The sequence below is a fragment of the Passer domesticus genome, chromosome 1, assembly GCF_036417665.1.
Source record: "Passer domesticus isolate bPasDom1 chromosome 1, bPasDom1.hap1, whole genome shotgun sequence".
Taxonomy (NCBI): Eukaryota; Metazoa; Chordata; class Aves; order Passeriformes; family Passeridae; genus Passer; species Passer domesticus.
This window is the reverse complement of record NC_087474.1, coordinates 27,152,445-27,163,123: the sequence shown is the minus strand read 5'-3', so window position 1 is coordinate 27,163,123 and position 10,679 is coordinate 27,152,445. Positions and strand designations below refer to the sequence as shown.

Genomic DNA, 10,679 nt, shown 5'->3' with positions numbered 1-10,679 from the left:
GCCTGTTCATTGTGAACAGACATTTTCAAGAGGTTTACAGTTTTTACTTTGTTTTATAAAAAGTTTAGTAGAATTTTAAAAGCCTCAAAAAACACCTGGCTTTCAGAAAAATGCTACTTTTAAAGAAAATGTAAAAAGTTACGCAATGCTTCTGGGCATGTGATCTGGGAATCTGAGTACCCACAGCACGCACCAGAATTTGGGGGAGAGGAACAGGGTTTCTTTACTCTTTTTAAGTGGTCAGTGATTCAGCTTGAGTGAGTTTCATACAATGATGCCCAGTGAAAACCAGACCTACAGGAAAATTGGACGATGTTAAGGAGGTCTTGGAGCTGTGGGCTAAGGAGGAAGAACCAATGTTTTCTTCTTTGACAATCAGAAATGGAAAATAATTTTCAACCTGCAAGTGAAGTTGATTGAATTTTTTTTTACTTGTGTAAATAAGAAGTTCACATTACTATCAGAATCCACATGCCCTGATCCCAATGCCAAAATAAACCAGGTGATCTGTTTCATACATGGACCTATTGTTAGTGCTGCAGTCCTTGTGCCTACTTTGAACTTTGTGCATCAGCCAGGGTCATAGTAAAATGAAACATTCTTCTTTGTTTCTTTCAATTCAGGATGGAGCTAAAAAAATCAGAAGTATTTTCCATTGATTTCTGTAAGATTGTGTTTAACGTCTAAAACACCCCAGATTTTTTCTTGTGGTGTATAAAGAAACTCAAGGTAAAAAAACTACTCCTTTTTGATGATACTAGAGCTATTCTTAAAAATAAGAGAAGAAAATTAAATTTCAGGAACAAAACACGTCTGAATTTTCCCTTGTGTAGCATCCTTGTCTGCAGCTGAGAGCGGAGCAAGAGCTGTGTGCTTTCTATACGAGTGCAATATCAAGCACTACAAATGTTCAGCTTAGAACTGTCAAGCCACACATAAAATATTGATACCTCACATTGGCAGGGTTAATACAGTGTTATTTTAATTGCAAACACACTGTGGGTGATTAGTCAAACTTGGTGTGTCTTGAATTCTAAGATAAAAATGCCTTCTGGCTGGACCTCCTATGCAATTAGCACTATGACCTCATGTGCTCTTCTCTGTTATTAATATGATTGGTCTAGTATGAGTATTAGACATCATTCATTAACCTGTTGTGAACCATCTTAAAAACCATCTCTGAATAATAGACTACATTCCTTTTTCTAAATCCATTTACAAGTAAGGAAAGTGAAAAGGATGAAGACGAGCTTTCTCCATTACATTGACTGGTACAGTGTTAAGCAATATGTACTGCATGAAATTATGAAAGAGCAAATTAAATAAGAGGGCATATCTGGCTTATTAGTAATGGATGATCAGGTGCTCATTCTGTTGAATTTCCACCCTGTTCAGAAGATGAATGCATGTGCCAGAACAGAAATATTTTAACAGACCCTGTCTGAAGATAAACTAAATCACATCTGGAAGTTCACTGTTTTGCCAGCTTGCTTTACACTGGGTTTGTTTATTTATTTATTTTTCTTTTCTTCTCTTCTATTTTTTTCTATTCCTTTCCTTTCCTTTCCTTTCCTTTCCTTTCCTTTCCTTTCCTTTCCTTTCCTTTCCTTTCCTTTCCTTTCCTTTCCTTTCCTTTCCTTTCCTTTCCTTTCCTTTCCTTTCCTTTCCTTTCCTTTCCTTTCCTTTCCTTTCCTTTCCTCTCCTTTCCTCTCCTTTCCTCTCCTTTCCTCTCCTTTTTTGCCTACACATTATTTGTTAAAAAATTTGAGATTATTATTAACAGTAAATTAAAGAAAAAGAAAGGAAAGTATTTTGGAACTTAAGTGCTCTCCTCTGTGCGGACAGGTATTCAGTTAAGAGAAATCAAGTACTCCACTGGCTTCAATGCAGTTATACATTTTACATTAGCTGAGGAAAAGACCCAGTACAAGAACATTATCTACAATAAGCCAGATTGGATTGTTAACAGGAAATTATTATACATTAGAAAGGTTTCCTGTATCACTAATTTACCTGAGTATTGCTGTTTTGCTCCTATGTGAAAGCCCAGCCATTTCCAATTTTTTATCCATCTCATATGCTTGGTATTGTCAGTGTTCCTGACATACGATGTGTGAGGCACCCCTTCTCTGGTCTGCAGAAAAGGTCACACCTGTGGCAAGATATGTGCCTAAGAAGGGTGTTGAGGTTTACTTTATCTGATGGGTAAGGCAAGCCCCATCAGAGAGGAAAAGATTTAAAACACTGCAAGAAGCAGAGGGTAAGATGAAGGATCTTTCCTGGCTCTGCACTTCACTAGGAAGCACACCTGGTTTTGTAAAACTCCACGTGCTCCTTTCTACTTGATGGGCAAGGGGTCAGCTCCGCTCTCTCTGCTGATGTGGTCCTAGAGCCTGGGGCCTGGGATACTGCCCTGCAAATATGTGAGGTGTAGGAATGACAGAAGCAGAAGGATTCTCTTAGAGGTCCAGCTCATAATGCCTGAGTCTTGGCAGGACATACAAGTGAAATAATCTTTAAAGAAGTCAGTGTCCATGTTTCATACTCTTTATTTCTTTAGAGTAGGATTCTGAGGACAAGTCCTCACTAACATAGGACTGAATTTTATATGTTTATAATAGGATTAAACCTTCCTCAGTGAGCATATAATTATTCTAGATATTCCTATTGGAAGGGATAAGAGACAGAAGATTTGCTGATTTTTCTCTCTGATGTCTAGCATGCTATTTCGTTAAGGTATCTTTTAAATCAAACTCCTGAATTACTTGAAGAAGAGGAGTTCAGTGATTGCTTTTGACAAGTGGCCATGAAATACTTGTTAAAGAACTGTGTATTGTTATCAAATTAGTATTGTGCTGCTTTCACTGAGATTTCCAGGGCCTCTTAGAAAGCCATACCCAAAGCTTAAATTAAACATTGAATCATATGACTTCAGCAGAAGTCAGCTACTAATAACATAATTCTTACTGATCTGCTAACAACCTGGAGATCACTTCAATTGTTAAGAATTCTAGCAGTACCAAAATTATCACTGTGTTGAATTATTAATGGTTTGTATCAAAGAATGAGCTTAAATTTCTTTGGTCTTGTGTAAAAATTCTTCTGATCTTTGGCAATCATTATTTATTTACAGCTCCCATACGTTCTCCCTCTTTCACAAAGAAATAGGGTTTCTTAAGTACAGCCAGGAGGCACTGAATTTTCATATGTAGTACTGTCTCTCAGTTAGAAAGACAGGGAAGAACTGCTGGCTTGAAGGTTCAGCAGGCAGCTTTTCCGTGTGAAAGGCAGGTTATCTAAACATTTTTTTCCCCTGAGAGAGATATTCATAATATTTATTCTAAAATACAAATATTAGGGCTCTTTGCTACATGTGAATTATCCTTAGGTATAGTAAATACAGTTCAGGTTAAAATAATATCAGGGCATAGCAACAGCTAGTGTTTACATTTATAAAAAGTACATGTGGAGATTATTGCAGGAAAGTGTTCCTGAATTTATTTAAAAGCCCCCTTTTTAGTTGGATAAAGAATACTTTAACATTTAGACTTGAACCCAAGTTGGCTGTAACTGTAAATGTGGCTTCTATAGAGTATCTCCCTGTTTAATGTGGACATTTTCCCCTAAGTTGGTTCATTTTGCAGAAGGCAGATTAATACCAAATGTCCTGATTTATAAATTACACAGGACTGGATATTTAATTTTTTTCTTTAAATTCAGCTTCAATCTATCAACTAACGTCTTGACAATCCTTTAGAGTCAAAGAGAGATAGGATCACCCATTTGTCACTATTACTTGTCTGTGTCAGACATATAATCACTTGAATCATCTGGTCAGATACAATGAAAATGGAACAGAGAAATAAAAGCCATATTTGAGATACCATTGCAGTTTGTATTTAAATCTTAAAACTGCAACACAATTTCAAATGGTGCATGACACGGCTTTAAAGAGAAAGTTATACAGAATAAATCCCTAAACTTTTGTTTATTAAAATAATTGATGCCATTCTTTGCTTTGAACTGATGTTCTGTTGATAATCTGTTAACTTTCACAACATATACATAGAATTGATTTTCTTCAGAAACAGGATATAGCAAATGTTCCAAACAAAATGCCTTTCAAGTTTTCATACAGCAGTTCTCAATTCTGTTAGCTTTTATTTAAAACTGCTTTTACATGAGCAAATTAAAGGAATATGGTTTTTAATTGCTATTCCTTTTGCTCTCTGGAAATGAAACTAGCTGTGAGTAGACTACAAATCCTCAAATAGTTTTATAAGGTTTAACTGAAGATGCACTCAGATTGTTAACAAGGTTTGATAGGCCCAGTACCATGGAAGGGAGAAGCATTAGGAGGCTCATCAGCTACTTAGTGTATGCTACTATCAGACCAGAACAATATAAAACAGCACCAGACTCATCCTTTTTCTAAAATGCTTATTCCTATATTAAAGTTCTATTTTCCCTCTATGGTAGATATTCCTACTGTGTTCCACACTCATACAGGAGGGCTGGTCCTAATTACAACCTCTATAGCAATGCCCCTGGCCTGCTAATTCTTACTCTGTAGAACTCTTTGGGAACAGATTTCAAATATAAACAACTATTTGCTCTCTCTCTGAAGCAATCTTGCCTATGATAAGTCAGCCCTGAAAGGGTTCACCTGCTTCTTGGAGCAGAAATCCACTTCTCCAAATATATGTTCCACTGAATCACCAAATCCTGGCACAGACATACAGGAAAGGCACATCATTAACAGCAAAAGGCACTGCCTGCTGATAACTCCAGATAACCCATAGCATGCATCTCTATAACCTACTCTAACAGTGAAGTTCTTTCCAAAATGCTCAGTGCTAACCCAGTGTTATTACAACCAAAATAGCAGCAATTAAATTTCCATTGCAAAGAAAATATGAACAAAGCTGAACACTCTTGTAAAAAAACACACCGTTCAGATGGGGAAAGCAGCTTTGAATAGCTGAGAACTCTGTCAAATCAACATCAGTTCTCATCAGACCACTCCAAGGTACTTCTCTTTGCAATAACATAATACATTTCAATTTCTGTCACTATCAGTTTTTCATGCTTAGACAAACAATGCTACATGATTACTTTATATTTCTAAAGACTGATTTTTTGCCCTCAAACTGTCCCAAATAAAATCTAGCTACACTACATATATCTACTAAATGTATATAATAGTAAACACTAAATGTATATAATAGCAAAATTAAAACAAAGTGTTAAACAGAAAGTAAACAGCAAGGATGTAGGGAGATTACATCTAAAAACATCTCTAAGTTAAAGACTTCAGAATGTTAAGAGTGAAAGCTCAGGGTTAGAATGGAAGCACTTTTGAAATGTTACCTGCAATGGTTATTGCACTGGTTCTACCATTCTCAATTGCAAACTCTCTTATACAATTCCCTATATTCAAGTTGCCATATATATATATTTAAATCCTTTTGTTTATATATGCAATAGATAAAAAGGTTTTGATTTTTTAAAAATTTTTACAGGACTATAACCTTCATAAAGGTAGCTTCCTCAGATGCTGAAAGAAAATAGAACATCTTTGTCTATTAAAATATACAGATATGTTCAGAAATTTTTTTCCTTTGTTCCCAAGAAATACAATTTTTAATAGATGCTGTTATATGATTCCATGCAAAGAAGCATATTTTATTTTACAATATGCAAATATGCTGCATTTATCAAAAGAAATCCTCATCAAGTTTTCTTTCTTTTGGGAAAATTAAAACATATTTTGCAGCTAACTGTGCAATATTATTGCATCTAATATGATTTTAGCTACAGGAAACCAGTGAATCCAAGTTTAGGTGAAACACTTTGAAAAATGTCTCCTCTCATATTTAGTACAACACTGTTTAACAATCAAGGAAAGTACTCCTTTTAACTGAGAAAGAAATCAAATCTTCTCTGTCTTTTTGATTAGGATAACCCTGCTCACAGTTTTGATTAGAACAGCCCATACATTTGAGGTATTGGATCAATTTCATACATGATAGATGTCTGGAAATCACTAAAACACATAAAACCCCCTCTAACTGGCATTGTGGGAAAAGTAATCATGATGCAACTCTCCACTCACCCAAAAAATGTTATAATCTTTCACAGTTTCTCAGATGTCACTTGTACAATCAATCTCTTGTAGAATGTTTTGCACTTGGATGGTGGTGAATTGTAGTGGACTGTCATTTCTAGCTGAAGTAAAAATTGTCATTCTTTCTGAAACTCAGAGATAATTTGTTGTTGTTGTTTTAGATGTGTACACCAATATTTTACTATAAAATAACATATTCACATTGGCATACAAGAGACTATGTGAACTTAGTAAAGTATCCATGATAGCAAAGGAACTGGCATGCAGATTATGGTAAGAAAATACTTTTAATCTCAAATCTTAGTTTTGTGAGCCAACCATCTTTATTTCTGCCAGTCTGAGAACAAATATTTCAAAACTGGTTCATATTATGTGCTTTATTCTGCCTCAATTATGACCAATTTATACCAGGCCAATTGTGGGAAAACTTTGCACTACATCTTTTTTAACCTTCCCTTTTGAGGATATCCTTTAAGGTTATCTTTGCATCATGGTGCATTTGCCATCACTGTATTACTGTCAACCCATTTTGCTGAAACCAGATTAGTTATCTGATCAGGTATCAATAAATACAGTTTTGTATTCTTAGACTTTTTCTCTGGAGTGTAGGAACTGAGAGCATTTTTATTATTTTTCCTTAAACTGGTCCAGGTAGAGTACAATCAGCATTAAAATCTTATAATTTAGAAAAATTAGCAAACAAAATTTGCAACATTTTATGAATAGATTAACAACACAGCAAGCAGAGTCCTGGAAACTCACCAAACACAAAGTCTTATTTTACCCCCAGATGTTTTTCTCCAGTGAATTTTTTTGTGCGTTAGTTCACAAGTGCACAGGAGTGCACTTGGATGCCATCAAATAGAGATTCGGTAGTCACTGATTATTTCTGATATGTAATAATCTCAATACAGAATGAGAATATCAAATGGCTTCTGCATTAGAAGACTCACAACTGTCAGAATTTATCAAAGACCTATTACAGGAATGGATGTTGTCAAAGTCTGCTGCATATGCTCTTACAAACTTTTCCTGCTATTGTAATTTCTGTGGAAAAGTTTTATTCATCCATTAAATTAAATAAGCAGGAAGGAAGTTCAAAAAACCAGTCCATAACAGGACTTGCAAAATTAATAAGAAATTCCAGGAACCAAAACAAAATGATAAAAACAACCTAAGTAAAAAAAAAAAAAAAAAAAAAAAAAATTATCCAAGCTTTTGATCATTCTTCAGCCATCCCTCTTGGGACTTGGCTTTACCAACACATCTCTCCAGAAGTTATACTGCAAGGCAATATAGAATTACATTTATGATGACAAAGTAAATTATTCAATAAAGAAATTCAGGTTCCAGTAATGCCTTTTTTCCTCCTAAATTTATGTAGCAGCATATATTTGCACATTGCTATTTATCAGTCTAGTGAGTTTCTTTTAGTATATGAGTGCCTCCTAATGAATAAATAACCAAAATCACACTAAGGTGATGGTATATCTTTCCTTCTACTTAGCAGTTGATTTTAACCTGCACTTCCCTCATTCTGCATCTACCCAATTTTTCCACTCTCTTTCTAAAAAAAATCACTTATACATTCTTCTTACCCCCTTATTCTTAGTTTTAATTACTTTCCGGAGAACTGTAAAAAAGAAACCAGAAACAGCATTTTTCTTTCATCTTAAAAACAATAATTTTCATTATGGTAAAAATTTCATATGCCAATAGTTTTCTTGGACTGTTGCTGCCCTCCTCACAAGGTAGACTTTGCATTTTACTGAAATAGTTGAATATTCAGCTGTTCAAATGGAAACCAGAATCTAATGATCATAGCACCCAAAAATGGAGAAGAATCAGTCTGAAACTAATGACTTGTCTCTTTTTTGGCAAGTTTTAAAACAATAATGCAAATATCTGTAAATTTAATTGAGAAAAATAACTATGTATTTTTTAAATTTTGTTATTATTTTATTTCAGAAACAACAATTCTTTCTTTTACCTCTCCTTAGATTCCAAGACTCTGGTCCTTGTTTCTAATTTAACCTAAAGGGAATGATGGAATCTCCTTTTTCTTGCCTGTTTCTCATTAGTAAATAGAGATACCTAAAACAAAAAAATGTAAAGGAAATAAAATTTCTTTTCACTGGAAAAGTTTTACTTAAAATATGGAATAAATTTTATTTGGAAATCAAAGAATGACTAATCTTATTTCTTATGATTTATTTTTTATAAAAGTTCAGCTTTTCCCCCCAGTTTTTCTACTGAATAAAGAAACAATACATTGCAGGAAAGTTTCTTAAAAGTCTTCTGGGTTCAGAAATGGCTTATTGCTAAGACTTATAGTGCAAGATAATAAACTTATTTTTTTTTAATTTCAGCTTTTACCAGGTTGTAAAGCAGACAGATATATTCATATTGAGACTAAACTAAAAACATATTGGTTTCTTGACTCAGTATATAAGTTGAAGTCACAAAAACGTTATTTTAAAAATCACTTCTTGTTTTTCAGTGGGATTGTCATTGGAGGTAGAATGGTGGTAATCCAGGTTGAAGTTCATCCCCCAAAAAATTGATTAGTTGAACTAACGAGTCCAAAAGTTATGTAATTTCATTTGCTATAAGTACCATGCAGAATTGTAACTCACCCTTTTTTTCTGCAGAAGACATGAAATAATGTTTTGCCTTTTTGCATGTCAAGGGATATATGTAATCTATGCATTCAATTACTCAGTTTTTTCTAATCATCCCTTGTTTCCCAAGATCAGATGTTCCTTTTATGACCTTAAGATCTTGATGAAATATTCATAAGAAAGCAACTCCTTTCTTTCTCTTGTTTTTCTGTTTCAATATTTTAGAGAAAAAATCAAAACACAGTCATGCTGTTACTGTTAAGTAATTTCTTAACCTGCAAAGAGACAAGAGATCCACTGTCTGAAAATAGTCAGACACTCTACAAAAACCACCTGGAACCATTAGAAGACACAACTAGTTGGGAAGCTCAGGCAGCAGAACTTGTAAGAAAATCTTTGTATATTAATTATTTTTTCTGTATTATATACTATCTTTGAAAAATTAATTCCATCTATCACATTATTCTAAACAATGAAGTCTAAAGGTTTACAGCCCAATAAACACACCTTTAATTCTGAAACTTCTATTGTTTTCATTTTCCATTTTGTATGAATTCACATCCCAAAATGCATTATTGTCTTAAAAGGAATGCTCACAATGTTAAATGGCAGATAAGACAAAAATGAATGCAAGAGAGTGGAAAGATGGGAGATATTTATTTGTGTTTGTAGTGCTATGTGTGAATGCTCAGTTCTGTCTTGCTTCTTCTCAAAAAGCAAAAGGAACATTTACAGTGTGAAAAAATATTAATGACAATAGCACTAAATAATGACACCTGCTTTTGGATACTTTTTACAGCAGCACCATACTACATTCTTATCAGGGAATGGTCTAGCTGGCTGTTAATTTTTTTTTAATTTCCTGAGGTTTATTTTTTTAGCCTTAATTTTATTCTGATATGAGCTTTTGAACATCACCTTAGTTTAAAATTCAAGTATATGCTGTTAAGTGACAAAGAAATAAGACATAAATGCATAGGATAAGTCCCAGTGTAAAACAGTTTTTCAGCTTATCCAAAAGACTTCCTCACTGACATGTTCCCTGCACTGTGGGGAAGCAGATACCTGACAGAGTTTGGGCTTTTTAAACATTTTATTATGATGTTGCCATTAATTTAGACACTTTCCTTATTGATTGGCAACATTGTTTGTGATGGGGAGTGTAATTCCTGCACTGTTAGATTCTGGGAAACTTCCATTTACCTCAGCAGAGCAGTCCGGAACATTGACGCAGCTACATGGTACCTGGCAGAGTTCATCTAGGAGGTCTGGAGGAAAATCACTACTTGGAATCATATTTTCTTGTCGACCAATCTGTAGCAAAAGACCAGCATTTCAAACATATGCTCGTGACATAACTTATTTTAGGTAGATAAAAAGATGAAGACATTTTAGGTATGTTGTTTACTCAGAAAAGGTAATTCGCTTACAAAAATTAACTTTGCTAGTAAGAATTTCAGAGTTTCATTTTTTAATATAAATATTTGGTTAATAGATAGAAAAGGTATTTATTTTCTCTTCAGTTGGCTCTCTTTCCTAGGATTAGTATAGCAAGACAGATGGTTGATGTCATCTTTACTTGGAAGAACTCAGCTGGCAATAATAGCATGGTACATTTCTGGGGATTTGCGGTACTGTATGTCATGAAGTCGTTTTCAACCAAAAAGAGTCCAAAAGGGAATTCCCAGAAGTAAATATCTGCCTATGATATCCTACTGTGTCTTGTTGATGCATCACAAGCAGAAGGAATCATAGAGTCTTTATAAAACTCCATAAATATTTACAATATTGTTGAAAATACATTGGAAATGCTACAGATTGCAAATGGTATGGGCCCCCTTGGCACTGTAACTTTGATTTTGCTGTTGAGTGCGAATAACAAAAACTGGTGATTTATATATATCAAAATCTGTTATGTATATATTTGAAGT

At 34.2% G+C, this 10,679-nt stretch overlaps 1 long non-coding RNA gene across 1 annotated transcript; it reads right to left on the bottom strand.

Annotated features, from left to right (window-relative positions):
* Positions 1-6,194: 6,194 nt before the first annotated feature.
* LOC135295388 (uncharacterized) lies at positions 6,195-10,072 on the bottom strand. The gene is made up of 4 exons (XR_010357463.1): positions 9,952-10,072; positions 8,764-9,023; positions 8,118-8,221; positions 6,195-6,252 (listed from the first exon to the last, which is right to left on the bottom strand). It is a non-coding gene; the product is annotated as an uncharacterized LOC135295388 (long non-coding RNA).
* Between the last annotated feature and the right edge of the window lie 607 nt (positions 10,073-10,679).